The sequence below is a fragment of the Nomascus leucogenys genome, chromosome 11 (assembly GCF_006542625.1).
Source record: "Nomascus leucogenys isolate Asia chromosome 11, Asia_NLE_v1, whole genome shotgun sequence".
In the NCBI taxonomy this organism is placed as follows: domain Eukaryota; kingdom Metazoa; phylum Chordata; class Mammalia; order Primates; family Hylobatidae; genus Nomascus; species Nomascus leucogenys.
In genome coordinates, this window is record NC_044391.1 from 12,720,566 (window position 1) to 12,745,176 (window position 24,611).

The window sequence follows — 24,611 nt, forward strand, 5'->3', positions numbered from 1 at the left end:
GATTCTGGAGGAAATGTGCATCTATACAATACTGGCAGAAATTTACTCATGGAGTCAGAAAAGAAATGATGAGCACCAGGAAATTCAGATAGTAAAAAATATCAGATCATCTCACACTAATACTCTCATATTCTAGCAAAGTGGTGAATTAGCATTGGTTTTCTAGCAAGAGTAAATATATATGGATGACTCTACTAGCCATCAGTGTTCCTGAAAAATACCATAAATATGAATTAGGGCTATAAACTATGTTACAGAGGAAAAATGGAAATGGATTAATAAAATGACTGTCAGGAATTTAAAACTCCTATTCTTTGTGTCTCTGAGGCTAGTTCTACGTAGTGTAAAAATAATCCGCTTAGACTGATTTCTCTGTCTTATTCCAAACTGATTGAAGATATAGTTCATCTTCCATATGTCTTCAAGTAGTAAACTCACTATGATGTGAACACGTATTTTTCTCTGCCTCTTAAACATCCAAAAACATAGATGCTGTAAAATTTTAGGCTGGACGTGGTGGCTCATGCCTGTAATCCCAGCACTTTGGGAGGCCGAGGTGGGTGGATCACGAGGTCAGATCAAGACCATCCTGGCTAACATAGTGAAACCCCGTTTCTACTTAAAAAAAAAAAAAAAAAAAAAAAAATTAGCTGGGCATGGTGGCGGGTGCCTGTAGTCCCAGCTACTCCAGAGGCTGAGGCAGGAGGATGGCGTGAACCCGGGATGCGGAGCTTGCAGTGAGCCAAGATCGTGTGACAGAGCGAGACTCTGCCTCAAAAAAAAAAAAAAATTATTAAAAGCAAACATATAATACACAATTTTTAAAATGGAAATTACTTGGGAAAAGTTCACTAAATTAGTGCCTCTCAAAGTGTATTCCCTTTCCCCTCCCCCCAAAAATCACTACTTCTTCAAGATATTAATATATGTCATGAGGGCAAAAGCATTCCATGATCATATGACTTTAGAAAATAATAAAGTTAAAATTGTCTCTTTTCGGCAGAACTTCACAGAGACAATGTATGACTGTACATTATAAATCTCCAAGAGGAAAATACATCGTGTTTTCTCAGGTTATTCATCACAGAAATCTGCCTGTTTTTGTTTGAGAAACATATCGTGAGACTGAAACTCTATAAAATATAGGTCTCCATGAAGACCAAACAAACCAAAAATGATATAAATATCACAACATATGATTCATAATAGAGACTGAAACCCATGTATTTGAATTTCATTTAGAATCACTAAAAGTTTTACCTTATTTAATTGATTTTCAAAAGAATTATTCAGTAGCTAAAAATTTTAACATGCATAAAAATTCTAATTCCTGAAACATTTCTTATAGCATTAGATTTTTTTTTTTTTTGGAGACGGAGTCTTGCTTGTTGCCCAGGCTGGAGTGCAGTGGCGTGATCTCAGCTCACTGCAAGCTCCACCTCCCAGGTTCACACCATTCTGCCTCAGCCTCCCAAGTACCTGGGATTACAGGCGCCCACCACCATGCCCCGCTAGTTTTTAGTACAGACGGGGTTTAACTGTGTTAGCCAGGATGGTCTCCATCTCCTGACCTTGTGATCCGCCCGCCTCGGCCTCCCAAAGTGCTGGGATGACAGGTGTGAGCCACCGTGTCCGGCCTTATAGCATCAGTTTTATAACAGTTAAAATAAAAAAAGGAGGGCTCACCACATGTGCAAAGCAAGACAATCTTCTGAATCCACCTGAGACCTAAACCTAATTACTAGTTTATTGATCCTGCTTGTACCTCTGCAGTTTATACTTAGGAGACAATTTTCAATTTAAAATGTGGATTCTACGAAAAGTTAAAGCACTGAGTAAGTTCATCTTCATTTTAGACTTTATTTTCTGCCATCTGCTTGCTTACATTAACAGAATGGGAACACGTAGAAAACAAGGTGAGGCAGCATTGAATTTCAAGCAGTTCAACATCGTCATTTTCAACAGATACTCACTAATATCTATATGCACACACTGTTGTGCCAAGAAAGGCAAAAAATAAGTCAAACCTATCAACTCCTACTCTTTTGGTAAAATAATGGATACAAATCAGTTGCATAAAACAACATATGTATGTAGGATTACACTTGGTCCATGGTACTAGAATTAATGATTAGTCAATGTATTTCCTAGTAATAAAATATAAATAAATAATCATTATTTATCAAGGCTAAGATTAAGAGTATTTTACCTACTGTCAGAAGGGTTACAAGTATGATTTTTTAAGTGCCAGTATTAATAAAAACTAAGTATTTTGATCCTGTTAAGAGGTATGCATGAAAATAAAATTAAGTAAAATTAAGAATTAAAAAGATCTAAGTTAATCTGAGAATTTCCCAATGTTTTTTTTCCCTTTTTCATGTACTACATTCTACAAAACCTGTTACTTATCTCTTCTTTCAGAATGAGGGTCCATGGTACAATGATGAGCACTCTAAACTCTGAAACTCTATGTTGCTTTTAAAACTGTTATTGAAAAGGTGCATTTCAAAATTTACTTAAGTATTATGAATTTGTACAAGGCCTTCTGGACTCTGGATTGCATATAATTCCAAACGCTGAGTTTTTAAGTAAACTGAAGAAACAAATACATATTAGTTATAAAATTATATTGCAGGTCAAACATCCATACTCATCCATACTCCTTTCTTGTAACTAAGTATTTGACCTTTCCTTTTTTTTTTTTTTTCCCCTTTATTGAGACGGAGTCTTGCTCTATCGCCCAGGCTGGAGTGCAATGGCATGATCTCGGCTCACTGCAAATTCTGCCTTTCGGGCTTAAGCAATTCTCCTGCCTCACCCTTCCAGATAGCTGGAATCACAGGCATTTGCCAACACACCTGGCTATTATTATTATTATTATTATTATTATTGGAGGTGTTTCATGATGTTGGTCAGGCTGGTTTCGAACTCCTGACCTCAAGTGATCTGCCTGCCTCAGCATCCCAAAGTGTTGGGATTACAGGCGTGAGCCACCGTGCCTGGCCTTGACATTTCCATTCTAAAAAGAGTTCTTTCTCAATGCATCATTCATTTATATGGTCAAAATATCAGTGAAAAAAACAAAACTGACTTTTTATAGAAAACAACAAAATGAGAAAGCACTTACTCAAATAAGCGTGCTTAGACAGGTTGTCACATTTTAAGAAGATAACATAGACCTTAGTAGAATTTGCAACCAATTATGTCCCATACCATAAAACTAAATTTCTTCTTCACCAATAAATAGGATATTGCTTTTGGCTTAGGAGCATTTTTACAAACCTCATATGATAAATATGCTTTTCTTTCTCAAACCCCAAATTTTCATTCATAGCATATACATTTCATTATTCCCTTATTTCATGAAACAGAAAAGCTCACTTGATCAATTTTAATAAGAATAAATTTATATAGGGCATCAGGAGTTGGAGAAACTAACTCTGCATCTGCTCTGTCAACCAAATCCACCTCTATGGAATATGACCTTAAAATAAATGGCAAATATTCAAAGAGCACTTAATGTATATTGCCACATAAAAAATTTTTTCCAAGTCTCAGTTCATCATATTTTCTTATAAAAAAAATTGCAATTGGCTGGGCGTGGTGGCTCACACCTGTAGTCCCAGCACTTTGGGAGGCCAAGGCGGGCGGATCACAAGGTCTGGAAATTGAGACCATCCTGGCTAACACGGTGAAATCCCGTCTCTACTAAAAATACAAAAAATTGGCAGGGCATGGTGGCGGGCACCTGTGGTCCCAGCTACTTGGGAGGCTGAGACAGAAGAATGGCGTGAACCTGAGAGGTGGAGCTTGCAGTGAGCTGAGATCACGCCACTGCACTCCAGCCTAGGTGACAGAGCGAGACTCATCTCAAAAAAAAAAAAAAAAAAAAAAATTGCAATTATTCGTTTGTGATTTTTGTTTGGACGGTTTCAGAATTATTTGGCTCAGAAACAATTTCAGCTATAATTTTGAGAAAAATCCTATTTTGGAGAAGCAGTCATTCTCTTTCATATCAATTCATTTATAGCTATCTTTTTGCTATTTAGAAATATATATTAAGATATGTGCAGCTATGTTAACTAAATCAGTCTTTCACTAGGAGTTATCAAATCACTGAGTCACCACAATATATCAAGAACCAATCTTAACAGGATTGGGATAAAGGACAATTCTTAGGAATAAAAGAAGATTCACACCGAATCAACTAAATTCTGTTCTGATGCTTTTATAGATATGAGTTTTACTTAAAATGAATTCTGTACTAATAGAAAACTAGGGGAGGAAGTTTAAAAAAAATGAAATTAAATGCCTTAAGTGGGTAACATTAAAAGAGAAGAGGGAAAAAAGTCTCAGCTGAATTCTTTCTCCCTTAACCCAGTCTCCTGTTCCCAACCCACTTAGACTTTGTACAGGGAGATTTTGGGGTTTCAACAACAATTGGGGGAGCCACATCCCACTCATTCAACAATTATTTTGGCAACCTTCTCCGTGCTAAGTATTGGAGAAACGAAGATGAATAATATCTACACCCTGACCACAGGGAGCAAGTGTTCACCCTCCAACTCGTCTGTGGCAAGGAACTGACCTCCTATATATGAAAAATATCTCATTATGGTTGGATGACATGAGCACATAAACTAAAGCTTTCTCAGTTTTCAAAATAGTTGAGAATTAAGAATTTAAGATAGTCAAGATATTTCCCCTCTGTTGATCAGTTTGAGCATGTGTGTGTTTCTTTCTTAATCATTTCCCTGTCTTATCACTAAAAATTCCCTCAGTCCCTTCTCCAAAAAGTACAGTTATATCAGTATCATTCAATACTTTAATTAAAACTGTGGCATATAAACTAATTACCATAGGAACAAATGATAGAATAATCTTGTTTCTCTATTATCCTTCAGCCTAAATGTCTTTATGCAAATTATTAAACATCATCATCTTGGAAGGTTTCACACTCAAACACACAGGTTTTCAGTGGATTTCAAGGCATTATGTGCAGTATGATAGAATAAAGTCAGCAATGGCCTCAAACTAGATTCAGGGATTAAACCTTTGGAGAGCTATTTTTCATAATTTAAGCACCACCAGATGACAAGAACAAATTGTTTTTTTTCTGATTTTTAACCATACAGTTTAGTTATTTATTATCTCCTTCAAACAAATTTGCCCAAATGGTCCATGCTAATATAATACTGCTGCTTACTGAAATTTCAAACATCCCCTAGCAAGTTGAGAGATAAATTACTTTAGTCCCACATTGTCTCTTGGGAGTCAAAAATTAAATCTGAGCAAAATACACCTTTCCATCTTAAAAATGTATATTGTGAGTCACAGCCCCTTGCATGCCACTTGCCCACAAATGTGGGCCTCTGATGAATAGTTCATGCTAAAAATCTGAGGCAGACATGCAAAGCTTCCCCATGGAACTAAGATGTTGCCAGGAATAAGGCTTAAATATTGCAACCAAAAATTAAGATTTTATAGCCAACAATTAAAATATATGACACATTCAAAATTCAGATAGAGACTAACTTCCTGTCCAATCTACTAATTCTCTTTTCTTGGCTATACTCGGCTCTGCACATGATTCACAGCCTGACAAATTTTGGGCAACTGTACTGTCTGCTATAGTCACTTTTACAAAATATTGCAATCTTATTGTCATTTTTATCACTCCTGAGTTCCAAATATGAAGTCAATTGGTTAAACATTGTAGAAACTCGTCATTAAAAATAAGTTATGTTAATGATTCATGCCAGCCAACACCTACACTGTTTAGCTAAAATCATTTATAACTCAAATTTTCTGGAAATATATTTGTAGCAATTTGACTTAGCAACCACTGCTATTTTGTCCATATCAACTGTTGTACCTGGGATGAGTTCAACCAACAGCACTGTAACACTGTGTGAATAAAAGAACTTAGGAACATGTATGTGTGTGTGGCTGTGTGTGTGTGCCAGTGGTGAGGGGGGATATGAATGGGAGTGAATCATTTTCAAGACAGTGGTCCAAGAAAAAATGTATTTTTTTCCTGTCATTATATTTGTTTGAAGTTTGGAAAACATGAACATATTGAGAAAGTATGTAATTTAGAAAGTGAAAAGAAAAAATAAAGATGGGCACAGGTCCATCTAGAGATAAGTGTTACCATATAACTGAACTGAAGACGTGATAAACCTGCATTCATATTATGTGACAAGAAACAATAAGATAATTGATATAAAGTGTTAAGTACAGTGCATGACACACAATATATGCCCTGTAATTGTTAACTACTTTTTATATATGAAAAATATCAGGAATATACATCCATAGAATTTATCTATTAACTTTAGTTAAAAGCTAATTATACATGAAGTAATGTAAATTATAATTTTTTTTTAGATCAGTTAGGATGCAATGTGTCTATTTAAAGTACTATCTTCAAAGATTCCAAACAGCACAGTGGAGAAGAAATAAAATTACTAGTTGTTGCTATGCTTTTTAATCTGATAAACCAAATGAGATGATTTATAAGAAAGCCTAATGCAAATGGTAATTAATTGGAGGGGAAGGGGCTTATATGCATCCTGTCCACCAAATGTGTTGCTTGCTCCTGACCTGTGTGATCCCATATTCTCCCGTCTGTACATGTATACCTCCACATATCAATCATCATTCACTGCTGCCTACAAAAACTTTCACCTTGTATTAACCTAAAAGTTTGCTTGTCCATGCCAACATCCAAACTGCCCAATCTTGCTTGAGAAAATTACATACCAGTAAATCAGGAGTTTTTATGTTTTAAAAACTGTAACAAACACGTAGGGTTGTTTGGTAAAATGTTTTTCTATTCAGAAGTCCTATGGCTTTTCAGAAACTGTTTATTCACCCAATCTAATCATGTGATTCTGTCTGGCTAGTAAATCACATCACCCCACTTATCTGATGACAGAAATTAACAAGTACCTAAATATATTCAATAACTGTATTCCATCTCTTTATTTCTTTGGGTATAATAGGTCTAGACATAGTTATGGTCATAAAAGCTGAGCTGGTTACAGCCTGAATCCTTGAGGCTTCCTTCATCTGTTGGCTTCTTGGTGATAGGACAAATCATTTTTTTTTTTTTTTTTTAAGGTAGTAAGAATTTGGTTTCTAACACAATCGATAGTACTGATACTAATACCATACTTTCTACAATGTTTTCTTCGAATCTGATTTCTATTACTAATAATATTATTTGCTTAAAGTTTAATTTTTATTTATAGCTTTATGAGAATTTCAGTGTTCTAGAACTAATTCCTAAATCTGTGGCCTGGATGCTAGCTCCTGCTGATTCATTAAGAATTCCATTTCTTCATCATCCCGTTTTTCTCCCCTATGTATCCATCTTTTATTTAATCACATTCAGGTAATTTACAAAATGCAACTAAGATATTTTGTGGAATAAAAACTCAGATGTGTTCTGCCATGAAATATTTTTTCACCTAAAATTTAAAATTCTAGCAGAAGGTTAAAAAAATATACCAAAGAAGCCAAGTTCAATGTTTCCTTAGCTCCTATATAAAGACAAACCATTTTAATATTTTTCCAACATTTCTCTAATGAACTAAAGGTCAAAAATCACCTACTGCCAACTTGATATTTTATAAGTGGTATATCAGTAATCATTACCATTTTTTAAATGATGGATCAATTTTTTTTACATCAACTCTTCACTAGCCTTTAAAATTAGTTGCATAATAAAAAATTAAGTAACTCTACATTTTGATTGTATGCTTGAATATCAGAGTTTTATTTAAAAAGATTAAAGTAAAATGATTTTGCTAGTGTGATTCAATAATGTATGGATTATAATGAAAACATATAATCTGTTCCTTCTTTGAATTCTCAGCATTCTTTCATAAGAATAAATAAGCATTGAGCTTTGTACACATGCTGAACCTGATTTAGGTTAGAAACCTAAACACATGTGTCTTTTGAGACCCTGATTACTAAAGGTGACCCAGTGAGTTAAATATTCTCAATGTCAATTTTATGTATTGAAAAGCTAAGACTAGCAACAGTTAAACTGAGTCTTCTTATCCCCAATCAAATACTTATATCTCCTGTGTACTGCTATTATGAATGCAGGCATGACCTACATCTTAGAGACAGTGAATTTTATATATATATATAAATTGTATATATAATATATAAATTTTATATATACAGACATATATACACACATTCTGTATATATAATACATACACAATTTTATATATATACATACACATATATACCTATATGTACACTCTCTAAACAGTTAACCTAATAAAATAGTTAATCTTTGAGACATATTCATTCACTTTATCCTTTCTTTTAACTTTGTCTTATAATCTACATTAAAATATAAATTTAAAATTATTAATTTATTTAGCTTACTGGAAGAACAACAAAACGAGAAAATAATTTTGGCCTTTTGTAAGCTTGCTTCTGTTACTTTTGCCACATATCACTTTATATTTCTTCATCAGGTATTTTCCATTGCATAATTGTAATATTTTAGTCTGCTTATTTTTTAAGTTGTCATTATGGTGCCTGTAAATTAAAGTATCACTTCATAAGTTGTCCAGCACATTAACCAATCTACAAGTCAAAGCCATCTAAGAGGAGTGGTCACAGCGAAAGATAATAGATCCATGTGTCTTTACTATGTTTAATAACCTAACTGCAAAGATACTCATGTACTACAGCCCAGAGCTGTACTATCATGCTGGTACAAATGGAAATATCTCCCTAGAGGAAAGAAACATTCATGACGTTCACTAAAAGGAACTGCTCATTTCTTCTACATAAGTGTGTGTGTATATATATATATATATTTTTTTTTTAAAGGTAAGAAGATTGAGCTACTACAATCTGAGTAGAGACAATGTTCTATTGTGCATATACTCAATGCTAGCAGTGTCTGGAATGCTGTATGAAGTGCTATTGAAAGGGCTGATAAATGATTAAATGAATACGATAGGCCTATGAGCAACTATTAGAAATTCAGCCAGGCGCCATGACTCAGGCCTGTAATCCCAGCACTCTGGGAGGCCGAGGGGGGGCAGATCACCTGAGGTCAGGAGTTCGAGACCAGCCTGGTCATCATGGTGCAACCCCGCCTCTATTAAAAATACAAAAATTGGTTGGGCGTTACGGCACACACCTGTAATCCCACCTACTTGGGAGGCTGAGGCAGGAGAATCACTTGATCCCAGGGGCAGAGGTTGCAGTGACCTGAAACAGCGCCACTGCCCTCCAGCCTGGGTGACAACAAGACTCCCGTCTCAAAAAACTATTAGAAATTCTAATAAAATAACAAATACACACACACACACACCTGCACACATACACATAATGTATCACATTAAAAAAAAGTATAGAGCTTTACAAAAGCTCAAATAAGTTAAAAGGTAGGCTACTTTCACTCTCATAGGAAATCAAGGAGAAATTCCAAGGAGATGGATTTCAGAGTTCGTTGTCTCTTGAACTTCAAAGGAGATCAATTCCTATTAAACATTAAGAGCTATATCAATTTATTTCTTCATCTGATAAACTTTAATAGGAATCTGCCCGTAAGCTATTTTGGTGTTCCAAATGATATCAATAAATATATGATTTAAACTCTATGAGAAGAGCAAAGGTAGAATGTGAGAAGGTAAATATATTATTTTCCTCAGGCACCACATCTCCCAGAAACCTCATTCCAGAACTAAACAAACACATTCCTAATGCTGTGGAACTTGCTTTAATCTCCTTTAATCTGTAACTTCAATGCAGCTTTAGATATAATCATCTAAAGCATTAAAATTTAATCCTCTAAAATATTTCATTTCTTATGTTTCTTCCTATTGACTCAGACACCCCACAGATCTTCTTGACTCATGATCAAGTTCAACAGCACTTGATCATAATATATGATGTCTTAGCAAGAAAGTTGTTAATTTGTCCAATGGTAATATTAGCCCTTCCTTTCCAGATTAATCATTATCAACTCCAGATTATTATCCTACTAAAAAAAATACGAGAATTAACATTATGGTCAGTGAATAACTTAGTTTAAAATAATCTGTTCAAAATTAGAGCCTCAAAGAACATTAGGTTGGTAATCACTACATCAATTTCATTCATCTTTCATCAGGCTTATAGGGATATGTAGGATAGTAAAGAACGGTAGTACAGGGACATTTATTATGTGTCTATTATGAAATAAACATTCACATATATACAGTACTCCTTGCTCATCTCCAGGAGAAACTTCCAAGATGCCCCAGTAAAGGCCTGACACTGCAGATATAGATAATATTTCTATGTATACAAACTTATAAGGTTTAATTTATATATTAGGCACAGTAAGAGATTAACAACAATAATCAAATAATTAACTTTATGCTGGCATCACTATTTTGTGAACGTGGTAACAGCTAAAACAAATATATCACTGTTCAGCTTGGATAGTGGATTATGTTCCTATAAGGCAATAGTCTTAAAAGCAAGGCTTGTTAAAGTAGAAAGGAGATTTATAAGTTTCAAAAATAGATGATTTTACACATAAGACAAAACTAAGAAGTCTAAATGATGAGGCATACTTAGAAAAAAAAGTCAACGGATGTTCCTCCCTACTAGAAAAAGGAATATTGAGAATTTCCTGAGTTGAAAGAGCAAAAGAAAAGCTGAAGGAGAGAGCTAAAAGTGACATGTATACGGACTGGGTCCAGTTATAGGTAGGAAACAGTGGGAGAGTGAAGGAGGTGTGTTTGGGAGAAATTTGCCACATTTTCTACTGGGAGTCTGGAATAAAGACTTTTCATTATTAAGTAAAATAAAGGTGCATCCAGGAAGCTTTCTTTGCTGGAGAAAACTCCCCAGCTTCCCTGCTTCATGTCAAAATTGGACAACCTTGTTTTTTGTGTTTTTGGAGATGGGGTTTTGCTATTGTCATCCAGCTGGAGTGCAGTGGCACAATCTCGGCTCACTGCAACCACCGCCTCCCAAGTTCAAGTGATTCTCCTGCCTCAGCCTCCCGAGTAGCTGGGATTGCAGGCACCCGCCACCATGCCCAGCGAATTTTTTATTTTTAATAGAGACAGGGTTTCACCATGTTGGGCAGGCTGGTCTCAAACTCCTGACCTCAGGGCATCCACTCACCTCAGCCTCCCAAAATGTTGGGATTACAGGTGTGAGCCACTATGCCCGGCTGGATACCCTTCTTAATGCCTCTCATAGAACCCTCTTGTATTTCCCCACTCTATACATCAGAGAGAAGAGTCACTACACATCACTGGTTTGTTGTATTGACGAAATGGGCAAGTATCTGCGTCAAGGATCGGCTGCATTCCCTGCCTCAGTCTGTGTACTCTGCGCAACGTAGTGTGATCACTGGCCTGAGCCCTGTGAGAGACCACACCTCAGCCCTCTTTGAGCTCAATGCCTGGCCCATGACAGCTTAGATGCCATTAACTACTCAACAAGCCTGCCTCCCTCATAAGGTTGTTGAATCATCTGATGAATTATCTTAATATTCCACAGACAAGATGTTCACTGACTGGTTTTTAACACTGTCCTAGGTTTGGTTTCCTAGAAATAGATACTGAGACTAGGATTTGAGCATAATTTATTTGGCAGGTGATCCCAGGAGACACCAATAGGAGAGTAGAGAAGTGAGACACCAAGGCACACAAGCTGTGGTCAAGAGCAGGTGGACAACTGGGGCTGTTTCCCTAGGAACCTTGGGGAGGTTATATAGAATTTCACTCAAAACAGTCACATCCAAAGAATGAGGAGGCTCAGGTAGTATCCACCCACACCAACTGTCACTGAGAGTGTTCACTCCTGCACATTCTGGCCACTTGAGAAAGCCCTCAAGGCCAAGATGCTTAGAGTAGGAAGCTATAAGAGTATGTGCGTGGCCAGGTGCTCACGCCTGTAATCCCAGAACCTTGGGAGGCCAAGGTGGGCAGATCACAAGGTCAGGAGATCGAGACCACCCTGGCTAACACGGTGAAACCTCGTCTCTACTAAAAATACAAAAATAAAAAATTAGCTGGGTGTGGTGGTGGGCGCCTGTAGTCCCAGCTACTTGGGAGGCTGAGGCAGGAGAATGGCGTGAACCTGGGAGGCGAAGCCTGCAGTCAGCTGAGATTGCGCCACTGCACTCCAGCCTGGGCGACAGAGCGAGAGTATGTGCATGTCTCTGCCTGTGTTCATGTGCGTGCGTGTGTGTGCATGTGTGTGTGCATGCGCTGAGGAGATGTGGGCACGGAACCAACAGCATCTACGATAGGCACACACAGTAAGTGTTTTAAAATGTTTACTGAGCACATGGCTAAATGCTTAAACGACTTTAAGCATTGACTAGTTAGTAATGTGGCTTCCCGAGGCTTTGGTTCCTCCCCTGTGACATAAAGATTCAGTTGATAAATACGGTCTCTAGAATCCTTCCACCTTTAAGGTTTGGTGTTTCCACTAACTGCTTTGCTTTAGATCACATTAAAAAAAAAAAAAAAAAAAAACCGAGTAGCAGGGTTCATCTCCTTTTTTTTCCCCCAGTAAGCCACTGATTATTTTGCTTCTCATGTGAGCACCCAACAGAACTTAAAGAGGCACCTCTCTTATTCTGAAAACAAAGCAAAGCTTTTCCTTAAAAAAAAAAAAAAAAAAAAAAAAATTGAAACCGCCAGTACATAGTTTTGTAGAAGCATATAAAACTGTAAAAAAGAAAAACCTTTGCATGATTTTTTTTTCTATGTTGAAAGGTCAAGTTAAGGTATATTCATTTATTCCTGAAAGGTAATGACTATGTTCCAAGGATAGATGTTAGCAATGGAAACATCCACAAACTAACCTAAATCAACCCCTTTGCACCTACCAAATACAAGTTGGCAATTTCCCCATTATGATATAAATTACCTGCTATAGATCAATTGCTGCTCTCTTTCATTAATATAATTAAATGACATTCATTTGTATTTAACTAAAGTAGAAATCAGTGTTTTTATAGGGCACAGATCACAGTTTAAATCTGTACTGCTTCTTTGTAAAACAAATTTTGTTAACAGTACAAAGAGAGGAAGGCTGTTGCAGAAGGAAAAAAATGAAATGGCTTCAGACATTAAAGAAGCACATTTGAATAATATATAATCGCTTGGAAACAAAAATTTCTAATAGCTTATGTTTCATTACCCTAGTTTTAGTAACTGTATTTAAGTTATATTTCAAATAGCTTTTTAAATTCAAACTGCTTACTGATTCAGAGATAACCTGTCTTTAGTTAAAACATGCATAATTGTTAAAATGTTAATTTCTGAAAGAAACAATCCAAAAGATTCTCAACAAATTCAGAAGACTCTCAACATAGACCTAGTTCAATTGTATTCTTTATTTCATCTCTTGTCCAAATTTAAAAGAAAAAAGTAAAGGAGAGGCAAGGAAAGGGAATTCTGTGGACCATGCTTCATTCCTCAGGCATATTTTCACAGGAGTTATTTTAATTTCAAAATGCATAATTGTTTAGCAAATGCAATCTTTTCTTTTCTTTAGAGTAGTAAATGAAGATCTGTATACTTTTCCAAAAAATTACAGACAAAGTTGTACCAAGGAAAGGCTGAATCATGGCAATACAGATGCACTGAATGACAAATTTAAAAATCTACATTCTTTTCCTTGGTGCAATTATTAGTCCGTGGTTGCTAACAAATCAATCTATCCTAAGTTGTTTTGGCTTCTCACTTATCAATTAGGCAAAGAATTCCAAATTCAGAGCAGTATAAATGAAGAAATTTGGATGGTTTTTAAATAAGAAATTGAGGTAAAAAGAAGATAAACTGAATAGCTAAAGAACTAAATAAAATTACTTCAGTCATAAGAGGCTGGTGTCACTTCGGTGGAGAGCAAAAATACTGCAGAGAAGCTGAGCCAATTATAGAGTTGTCTACATTTTAAACTGTGATTCCAGATGTGTTATTGAACAAAGGAACACATCAACATACTCATCTTTGATCATATTAGCTTCTTTCTAGAACATAAGAAGCTCAGTATGAAAAATATTTTACATTTAAAGAATCAAGCAATTTCAAAGTTAATATCCAAGTGAGAAGAATGAAGAGAATGTATTAGCACCTAATTAACCTTTACAGACACAATTCCCTCTCTACGAAACTAGAAGGAGGTATTTTTTCCTCCAACATGTTGTATATTTTTGTCCACTTTCATGGACTGTTTAGTAAAAACATAGCAGATCTAGAAACACATAAGAACAAGTGAACTGAAAGCAGATCAAGTGAGATTACATCTAAGCTTTATATTCCAAAGTTAAATGTATCAAGCTATATATTTACAGAGGACAAGCTAAACCTAAAAATGATTAATCAATGCTTATAAGTATTAATATAATAATATGCTTTCCATTTACCATCATGTAAATGATACAAAAATCACATTTATATTAATATAATTTGCCTATTATCTAGAAATTGTTTAGAGATTGCCCCCCGCGCCCCCCCCCCAAAAATTAGATCTTAATATACAAAGTCGAGCTCAGGCTAAGAATTTTCTTAAAACCTTGAGAAAAGGTTAATACTTGAGAAAAGGTAAAACCTTGAGAAAATATTAATACTAATAGGTTTATCAGGAAAAATACAGGACATCCAATTAAATTTGATTAGATGATGAATTCTTTCTAGTAAAAGTATGTTCCAAACTTCTACAAAAGGTATAGTTACTTGAAATACAAATGTAACTGGGAATCCTGTGTTTTTCTGTACTAAATCTGGCAACTTTCATTTATGAGATAGTATTATATCATTTATATGGATTTTACATTATTTCTGATAAATTTTAAAATTCAATATTGTTGCAGAAATTGGGGAGGGGGAGAATGCTACATCACTAAACACTAGCTTTGCAATTAAGTCAGGAACATGATCTCAAAGGAATGACATCAAAACTGCAAACAGCCCCAGTCCTTAGAAAACAATTACCCAGAAAGGCCAAGGTGTATTTCTGTTTTTCAAAACTGGAATAACTCTTTAGTTAAATGCATTATATGCTTCGATGGTACTTCCAATTTTACATATAGAAGAATTATCGGTCATTGTTCATTTAATTTCTCATTTTGAAACATACTAAGGCAATATCAAAATGGTTGCATTGGTAATTTAGTAATTTATTAACTTTCGAGAACATTCATAAGAGGGAAACATGGCTGTAATATCTGCCATCCCACTGATCACCTAGGCCGATTTCTGTGACCTAATCAGCCAGGCAGTTACACTCAAAGTAGACTGTGCAATCCTTCTAAACTTGCACACTAAATCAAATGAAATTACTTTCAGACAGGCACTATTTTTAATGTCAAAGGTATATGAAAGGCTGAGACCTTGGCAAAACCTGCAAACTCAGCATTTTAAGTGAGTCTTAAATAATTGTTTTCCTTTTTGAAGTTTTCTTGCCACCTAGCTCTCTCAGGAATTAATGAAGAATTAAAACTGAGATAAAAAATCTGGACACTAAAAGCAAACTAGTTATATATAAACAAAACAGGAAACTTGAAAGAGCTAGGTGGCAGATTATATATGATTAATAAAATATTTTTTAGATCTTATTTCTAATAAGTTTAACCATTACAAACTCAAACTCAAATTTCCATTAAGTAGAAGGCAAATGCTCAATTGCACAATCTAAAGTTGCTCATGGAACCATTTTTCTCCAGTCTTCATTTAAAAGACTCTTGGATCTAAAGTGGTATGTAAAATTGACAAATTACGTAATAGAATCTCTAACTATATAATATAAATTTATTTGTGGCAATCATCATGACTACAAATTCCAATGCCTTAAAGCTTTTAACTATAGCTTTGTATGACTACTTCTTGATGTTTAATTGACCAGTCATTGATTTACAACTGGATTATGTATAGGGATAAAGAAAATTGTTTTGAAAAGCTCTGATGAAAAGTTGCCGAATTCCTCCCTCCATCAACCAAACCTTACCAAGCATCATTGTTCTAAGATATACAATTCTACTCTTAGAGCAAACTATAAAAAAAAAAAACACCCATTGAACAGCACAGTTAAAAATAATTATTTCAATGATAATAGTTTTAAAGAAAAACACTTAGGAGGAAGAAAAAAGATAACTGTTGCAGAGCTTGTAATCCTGTAATCAAGCATTAAATCTTGTGTTAAGCTTCTTGACAGACTGGGAGAAAAGGAAATCATGATCACTAGCATGATTCTCTGTATGTGATGAAAAGGATAAATGAGATTTTTGCCATGAGCAATAAGCTTCTTCTTATAACTAAAGCCTGTAGGACCATGAAAAACATAATGGGTGTAGTTCTCAACAAACAGAAAAAGATTCTTCACATAACGTCTGTGTGTCTCACTCTGCCCCATATATCTGCATATGTAATGATTATATATATTTGTATAAAAAGCAGACAATAGTCTAATATCACTTTTAATTTTTTAAATATTTGTCAGCAGAACACTCAAATGCTTCAAGAAGCATGTGAGTTTTGTACATGTACAGAGAACAAAGAACCTGAGATAACTGGCACTCAATTTTCCTTCCATTAGTAGAAAGGTATGGTATGCACTGTTCTCACTCCTAAGTGGGAGTTGAACACATGGACACAGGGAGGGGAACAACACACACCAGGGTCTGTTGTGTGGTGGGGGACAAGGGGAGGGAACTTACAGGACTGGTCAATAGGTGCAGCAAACCACTATGACACACGTATACCTATGTAAAAAACCTACGCATTCTATACATGTATCCCTGAGCTTAAATTTAAAAAAAAAAAAAGGTATAATATGCACATAAAAAATAAATACATGCTCACATAAATATTGAAAAAGAGTATTGTGCTGAAATTAAAGAGGTATAAAATTTGATTCGGAAACTGAATACCATATTCTGTTTTCTCTTCAGATTGTATAAATCTTTGCCTTTTATAAAAAATGAATACTAGTTGGTCTTTGTGGAGTCATTTCTAGTAAAACAAGGTATAAGCAATAATGATAATGTGGTATCTATCCATTTATTTATTTAGTATGAAAACTATCTGATATGGTTGGGATCTATGTCCCCACTCAAGTCTCATGTCAAATTGTAATCCTCAGTGTTGGAGGTGGGGCCTGGTGAGAGGTGACTGGATCATGGGGCAGTTTCTTATGAATGGTTCAGCACCATCTCCTTGGTGCTGTACTCATTATAGTGAGTTCTCAGGAGAACTGGTTGTGTAAAGTGTGTGGCACCTCCCTCCTCCCCTTTCTGTCTTGCTCCTGCTCCCACCACAGGTGATGCCTTGCTCCCCCCGCTTGCCTTCTGCCATGATAGTAAGTTTCCTGAGGCCTCCCTAGAAACCAAGCAGATGTCAGCATTATGCTTCCTGTACAGCCTATGGAACCATAAGCCAGTTAAATCTGTTTTCTTTTAAAATCATCCAGTATCAGGTATGTCTTTATAGCAATGCAAGAACCAACTAAAACATCATTTCATACAGTACTCACCACAAATATTAAAAAGATATACATTATTACAATTTGCAGATGAGGAAACTAATGTTAAAGGAGGTAAGCCAATGTCTCAAAATAAGCATGTACCAAAAAAGAAATCTGAATCCAGGTCTATCAACCACAAATGCTCAAGTTACTTCCTCTAGAGCAAATTTATGTTTTCATTTACTAATATAACACTACAAACATACCATACATTTTTTGTGTAAATAAATATATTTATAAACAAGCATATCTAACTATAAGAATAATAAATCCTAAGTCTCTCAACTTCTGTATAAAAAGGTTCCCTCCTGGAGCTTCCCAGATGGTATTTTTTGCTATTAGCAAACAGAAAATTGGTTCATCAAAGCTAGATTTGACTCTAAAGTGGTCCCTGCTTCCACAAATCTCCCTACTACTAGCCAACCAAAGCATAATGTTGACGACATTCTAAAAAATGACAAAGAGTGAAAAGGTGCAGAATATAAGATGTCATCAGCATGAAGAAAGAGTATAAAAATTAGTCTTAATTACTGTGTATTTCACAAAGAGCAGCTGAAACAGACAACTACAAGTTGAGGAAAAACACAGTCAAGTAATCAGTAAAATAATACTAAGAAATATATCCTGCATACTAGTCAATGTATTCACTTTGATACTTTTAATAGTCATACATTGGTATTTTTACTTACCCTCTCATCTAATTCTTGTAACACTCAATTTACTAAAAATTAAAAAGTGGGTTTAGAATTACAAATGAATTTTTATATCATCATAAGATTTGGTGTTAGCATATAAGGTCTAAAATATTTGTACATGAAATATAATTACATAATACTTAATGGCATACTTTTAAAAAATAATTTTAAATGAAATATGTTGGTATACCGTGTGATTAACTTAATTTTCCATGCTTTAATTCAGAAAATCTTGCTTTTAAATTTAGTTACAATCAGTGTCATCATGGCTATTTAGTTACTTGTTTTGTTGACTTCTCTTTACTCTAGGTTTCTATTTACTTTTTGTATCAGTTATCCCAGCAGGAAGCCCTTTATAACCCAACTGTGGGCCACAAATACGGCTCCAAGGGATCCTGAAAGCAGTTAAAGTTAAACTACTGCTACAGATCAGTCTTTTCCAAGGGAGAACGTGATAAATCAATCTTGAAGCAACTCAAATAGTTCTCTCCGTGTAATCAACTTTTGCTCTACATTGGCAAGTAATATATTGTTAGTCCACTTATTTTTAAAAAAGGAAATTATATATCTTCCCCATTTTATTTGACTGTATATCTTTTAAAGCATATAAATAAGAACTATAATTTTAGTAAAATAGTAAATAAATTTATTTTCTTTTAATAAAGGAGAGATCAATGTGCATAATATCAAGTATAATCAAGCTGTTAAACACATTTTTTTAAATCTTTTTCTTTGTGAACAGGAAAATTGAAATGAAAAGCTGAGTAGATTTATCTTTTTCTTGAGTTAAATGTGGTTGAACTTTTTCTCAAAGGCCCTTGTTTATAAATGCATTATTAACCTGTCATGAAAGTTGCTTAAATGTTATAGTTTCCACATTAACAAACTCACTACCATCAACATAATTAAGTAAATATCCTATCAAACCACACAATAGATGTTTTATATTCTTTGAAATAAAAATATTTTGATGAATTTAATTTGCTCAACAAGCAGCCTTGAATCTTACATCTTCTAAAGGAACATAAAGCTGTTGGAGGATACGGCTCCATGGCTCTCCCAGCCATAGCTATGAATTATGGTACAATTGCCTACCTTTCTAAATTCACAAAGCTTGCAACACGGCCAAGCAATGCTTTTGGAGCTAGACCTTGGCTTTTCTTGTCATTGCTGTTTTTACTATGAGTCACAGAGCATGGCTCAAGACAATTTATAATCATCAATGAAATATCCTTGACATTCTCAGAATACTGTGAAAAGAAACAAAATCAAGAAGGCCATATAAATCCCCTACACCAGAGAATCCCATGATCTAAATTTCTACAACATTCTCTTCATGCTTATTCTGTGGGCAGTTTGATGAAAATGGCTTATAATGTGATTTTATTGATTTGTGGATCAAAATTATTCATGTCTTTTCCCACCATATCCATGTATTCCACCATTTCCCATTGCCACCACAAACAAAGACTTGTGAGACAGAATAAACTTTGGGGATTAAAATCCAGGTTATCAAATTTATGTCAGAACTTCAGAGAAAACCTTGTGAAAAAAGAGACAATTCTGGGAAGCCTCAGGATCAACATCTATGATATTAAAATAACAGAAACACTGATACCCTTTGTCAGGTCATTTCATTTCCCTCCTAGCCAAAGAAGTAAGCTTAAGTTATCTTGAATATATGATCTAGTCATTTTCAGCATAGGATTTTGAAAAAAGAATTTAGCAATAGGGCCAAACAGATAGTTTAAATTTATTACAACTTTCATTCTGTAATCTACCCTCTCCTGAGTGTAACTAATGCTCTTTGTTTCAAAACCCAAAATGCTCAGAACATAAATACCTCAGATTTTCAAATAAAAGTATGAAAATATAAAATTTATTAGATTTCACCAATTGTTGAGTTCTAAGGTAACAAACTCCAACATTTATAGAAACACAAAGATTGCAGTAATGATTTCAGGACATTTCTAGAGCTTAAAAGTCATGCTGAATGAACATATATGTTTATATACATATATTCAGCATAGCTGAATATATATACACACATACAAATGTTTACATATGAAGACATGTTTTCAGCATGCTGAATATATATGTAAACATATCCATTTTGATGAACTGGATATTTATCAAAATAAATAAATTGGATATTCATTTGAGAAATTATATTCTTGCTTTGTAAAAATATGTGAACTATATATATAATTTGTTTATACTATATGTTTCTATATATTTGTATAAAGCAAGAATACAATTTATCAAAATGGATATTTTCATTCTGTACTGCCCTCCTTACTTAATAGTTCACATGTATTCACTTTGCAAAGCTTTAAAAATATGTTCCAATAGGGAATTAGCACTTTTGCTAACATAATCAGTCTCAATGAAATATATTGGTAATGTGTATGTGAAATGTGTTTGATAATGACAGGTTCCTATATACCTTGCAGATTCCACTACAAAGCAAACAGGAGAAATGGAAACCAAGTTAAAAAAAAAAAAGTAAATTTGATTGCCAATAAAAAAAACCACGATTATCTCAATAGATGCAGAAAAGGCCTTTGACAAAATTCAACAACCTCTCATGCTAAAAACTCTCGATAAATTAGGTATTCATGGGACGTATCTCAAAATAATAAGAGCTATCTATGACAAACCCACAGCCAATATCATACTGAATGGGCAAAAACTGGAAGCATTCTCTTTGAAAACTGGCACAAGACAGGGATGCCCTCTCTCACCGCTCCTATTCAACATAGTGCTGGAAGTTCTGGCCAGGGCAATCAGGCAGGAGAAGGAAATAAAGGGTATTCAGTTAGGAAAAGAGGAAGTCAAATTGTCCCTGTTTGCAGATGACATGATTGTATATCTAGAAAACCCCATTGTCTCAGCCCAAAATCTCCTTCAGCTGATTAGCAACTTCAGCAAAGTCTCAGGATACAAAATCAATGTACAAAAATCACAAGCATTCTTGTACACCAATCACAGACAAACAGAGAGCCAAATCATGAGTGAACTCCCATTCACAATTGCTTCAAAGAGAATAAAATACCTAGGAATCCAACTTACAAGGGATGTGAAGGACCTCTTCAGGGAGAACTACAAACCACTGCTCAGTGAAATAAAAGAGGATACAAACAAATGGAAGAACATTCCATGCTCATGGGTTGGAAGAATCAATATCGTGAAAATGGCCATACTGCCCAAGGTAATTTATAGATTCAATGCCATCCCCATCAAGCTACCAATGACTTTCTTCACAGAATTGGAAAAAACTACTTTAAAGTTCATAGGGAACCAAAAAAGAGCCCGCATCGCCAAGTCAATCCTAAGCCAAAAGAACAAAGCTGGAGGCATCACACTACCTGACTTCAAACTATACTACAAGGCTACAGTAACCAAAACAGCATGGTACTGGTACCACAACAGAGACATACATCAATGGAACAGAACAGAGCCCTCAGAAATGATGCCACATATCTACAACTATCTGATCTTTGACAAACCTGACAAAAACAAGCAATGGGGAAAAGATTCCCTATTTAATAAATGGTGCTGGGAAAACTAGCTAGCCATATGTAGAAAGCTGAAACTGGATCTCTTCCTTACACCTTACACAAAAATTAATTCAAGATGGGTTAAAGACTTACATGTTAGACCTAAAACCATAAAAACCCTAGAAGAAAACCTAGGCAATACCATTCAGGACATAGGTGTGGGCAAGGACTTCATGTCTAAAACACCAAAAGCAATGGCAACAAAAGCCAAAATTGACAAATGGGATCTAATTAAACTAAAGAGCTTCTGCACAGCAAAAGAAACTACCATCAGAGTGAACAGGCAACCCACAGAATGGGAGAAAATTTTTGCAACCTACTCATCTGACAAAGGGCTAATATCCAGAATCAACAATGAACTCAAACAAATTTACAAGAAAAAAACAAACAACCCCATCAAAAAGGACATGAACAGACACTTCTCAAAAGAAGACATTTATGCAGCCAAAAAACACATGCAAAAATGCTCATCATCACTGGCCATCAGAGAAATGCAAACCAAAACCACAATGAGATACCATTTCACACCAGTTAGAATGGCCATCATTAAAAAGTCAGGAAACAACAGGTGCTGGAGAGGATGTGGAGAAATAGGAACACTTTTACACTGTTGGTGGGAGTGTAAACTAGTTCAACTATTCTGGAAGTCAGTGTGGCATATTCCTCAGGGATCTAGAACTAGAAATACCATTTGGCCTAGCCATCCCATTACTGGGTATATACCCAAAGGACTATAAATCATGCTGCTATAAAGACACATGCACACGTATGTTTATTGCGGCACTATTCACAATAGCAAAGACTTGGAACCAACCCAAATGTCCAACAACGATAGACTGGATTAAGAAATTGTGGCACATATACACCATGGAATACTATGCAGCCATAAAAAATGATGAGTTCATGTCCTTTGTAGGGACATGGATGAAACTGGAAAACATCATTCTCAGTAAACTATCACAAGGACAAAAAAACCAAACACAGCATGTTCTCACTCATAGGTGGGAATTGAACAATGAGAACTCATGGACACAGGAAGGGGAACATCACACTCCAGGGACTGTTGTGGGGTGGGGGAAGGGGGAGGGACAGCATTAGGAGATACACCTAATGCCAAATGACGAGTTAATGGGTGCAGCAAACCAACATGGCACATGGATATATATGTAACAAACCTGCACATTGTGCACATGTACCCTAAAACCTAAAGTATAATAATAAAATTAAAGAAAAAAAAGTTCAGTTATGTTTGTTTAGCCCACATGGGAATATCAGTTTGTAAACAATGTGACATTATTTATTTTCCTTTATTTAAGCCTGAGTCTACTCAAAAGCCTCTGTGAAGTCTTAGTCGAATAATTTCAATTAAGTATCAAAATAACTTGCGCTATTGGTAACAATATTAGTCCTATTTTATTGATGAGGAAACTGTAGCTTAGAGGTTAAATAATTGGTTCAAAGCTACACAATGGAAAAATGACTAAATTTCTGTCATCTTGGCTGGAGGTCCTACTTATTAGAATATGTTACTTCTAAACATAATCGTTTTGATACTTCATGGCTCAAAAAATAAGATAGACTTTATGTTAAACAGCAAATACCCTATTTAATAGAGTCAGATGCACAGTAAATTCCATGTTGTATAATCAATATATCTCATGTGCAAATGGTAACTTTAGGGTATCTGTTTAAATATCAGAGTATTTCCTGCTCTCTGTATTGCTGTACTGGTTTACATCGTATTTTCTTTTCTTCATATTTTCTAATAATTTAAGACCAGAATTTAGAATAGCTAGCAGGTATCTAGGGGATAATTAGATGCTGCATATATTTTCAGGAACACTTATGTTGACATTGCCTATTTTGGCTTTGAAGTACAAGCTAATTGTACTACCTGCAGCTACTTTTTCCTAATAAATTCTACCTGAAAAATATAAAACAAAATAAATCCCAGTAAGAAAGCAAAAATGGTAATCATCAAATTGCAAGGAAAACCATGACTTAATCCTTTTTACCCTAAGTCTTATCAACTGCTTGAATGCTAAAAAACTGACTGGAATGTTTGAAAGGAAGCATGCTTTGTAAGATATTTGAGACTATTCACCAAGTTTCCAAGATACCTCAGCATCTTCTCCTTTTAATCTTCCCTATATTCCATCAACTCACTAGCTTATTCAGAGATTCAGGAATCCATCCACATCCATATTTTTCAAAAGGTGAAAGAAGAAAAACTAACCAAACACATGAGATCCTAAGATAAAAGTAATAATATCCATTATTCTTCAGTCTCAGATAAATTACAGATCTGTTCTTCAAAATGGTGATGAGAGATGGCCCCAAAAAGTGAAAGAAAATAAAAAATGAAGGGGTTCAGAATCTGATGTTATTAACTGATATAAGTTGACAAGGAAGTTGCCAGAATACAGAGAAAAAAATCAGGTGAAAATAAGAATGGAGAAGAAAGACATGTACATAGCCAAAGCACAGATGCATATGAAAGGACATTATTAGTGACAGGCTTTAGGAAATCATGCAAAATGAAATGTTAAAAAAAAAGACTGTAATAAAGAGAAAATACCAGTTATGGAAAACAGAAAATGTAGCTCAATTAATGTGATGTTCCTGATGAAGAGAGAACACACACACACACACACACACACACACACTCAAAAATATGCAGAAACATTGTATCTCTGAAATAAAATTAAAACTTTAATATAAAGACACCAAACTATCAAAAATAAGATGTATAAGATGTGTTATTCCTACTTCAATCTCAAGAATGAAGAATGTATCATTCAGAAACCAGTGGGAAAAAAATCAGTTTAATTTAGGA

The 24,611-nt window shown here is 34.9% G+C and overlaps 1 protein-coding gene across 4 annotated transcripts in view; it reads right to left on the reverse strand.

Moving 5' to 3' along the window:
* CACNA2D1 (calcium voltage-gated channel auxiliary subunit alpha2delta 1) overlaps positions 1-24,611 on the reverse strand; it is a 504,363-nt gene that overhangs the window by 198,097 nt on the left and 281,655 nt on the right. The window lies entirely within an intron of this gene.